This window comes from Diaphorina citri, unplaced genomic scaffold, assembly GCF_000475195.1.
Source record: "Diaphorina citri unplaced genomic scaffold, Diaci psyllid genome assembly version 1.1 scaffold14291, whole genome shotgun sequence".
In the NCBI taxonomy this organism is placed as follows: Eukaryota; Metazoa; Arthropoda; class Insecta; order Hemiptera; family Psyllidae; genus Diaphorina; species Diaphorina citri.
In genome coordinates this window covers 1-1,257 of record NW_007391656.1, presented here as the reverse complement: position 1 = coordinate 1,257, position 1,257 = coordinate 1, and the positions used below count along the sequence as shown (strand labels likewise).

The window sequence follows — 1,257 nt, the reverse complement described above, 5'->3', positions numbered from 1 at the left end:
TTTGTATGAATGCCTGAAAATAATTTTAGGTATGCAACGTGCGTAGCATAAAATAAATTCCTGTAATGCCCACGATATCTAGGTACCTGTAGGTTTGTGTCCTACCTACGTAAAAGACGCACTACCAACCAAGCTAACTAGGCTGGCAAAATGTATGTAAATGTAGGATAGCTATGCTAGGATAAATTTTGTATGAATGCCTGAAAATAATTTTAGGTATGCAACGTGCGTAGCATAAAATAAATTCCTGTAATGCCCACGATATAGGTATCTGTAGGGGTAGGTTTGTGTCCTACGTAAAAGAATACCGCCCACTGCATTCGAAACTGAAAATACCTACCTAGATAGATACTAGGGTAGTTAAATACCTACCGAGTTCTTTTCGTTTAAAATATTTCACAACACCATTTTTTTTAAAACAGCACCAATTGGTGTTGTTTTATTTTTTCTGCTCTCACTTCTCACGCGGATTTGTGACAAGTAAATTTATAAGTTTAGAACTAGCCAGGGCCTTTGTAAGGGGCCTCATAATGGCCCCAAAAATGGGGGTAATTATCATAGGGCGGGTCGTATAAGAAACATTTCCAAAGGGGATTTAGCTAATAGGGTCCTTTGTGAGGGTGTAGTATTACTCGTAAAAAGGCCTTTGTGGGGGTCATTTTAAAAAGGGCCTTTGAGAGGGGTCTTACAAAAATAGAGGCCTTTACAAGGAGTCGTATAAAAACATTGGCCTTTGCGAGGATTCGTACAAAAATACGGGCCTTGCAAGGAGTCGTAAAAAAGGGCACTTCCAAAAACGGATCTGGCCCCAATATGGAAGTTTCCAAACGTCAAAAATATTAAAGTTACTTATGTACCTACTTTGTTTTCTTGGCGTTTTTTATGTTTACAAAGTGTTTACAACGTTATGATTGTTTGAGAATTTTGAGATCTTGTAGGTGACGTGTTAAATTTACTTGCAGATATAGCTATGTAATACTGACCTACAAAATAATGTATGGTGTAGCGGTATTTCACTTTTCACTGATTGTCACACTTTCCAATCTACGAATGTATTCATAACAAATATCGTAATGCATTCAGAATTTAACATGGAGGCTTGGTGGTCTAGGGGTATGATTCTCGCTTAGGGTGCGAGAGGTCCCGGGTTCAAATCCCGGCCAAGCCCAATTTTTTTCCAAAAGTGGAAGTGAAAATATTTTTCTTTTCCCTTTTAAAGGATCCGAGCCCTATGGATAAATGAAATTTACTCCTCCA

At 38.2% G+C, this 1,257-nt stretch overlaps 1 non-coding gene across 1 annotated transcript; it reads left to right on the top strand.

The window, feature by feature from the left end:
• Positions 1–1,096: 1,096 nt before the first annotated feature.
• On the top strand, positions 1,097–1,168 carry Trnap-agg. Its single transcript has one exon. It is a non-coding gene; the product is annotated as a tRNA-Pro (tRNA).
• The last annotated feature ends 89 nt before the right edge of the window (positions 1,169–1,257 follow it).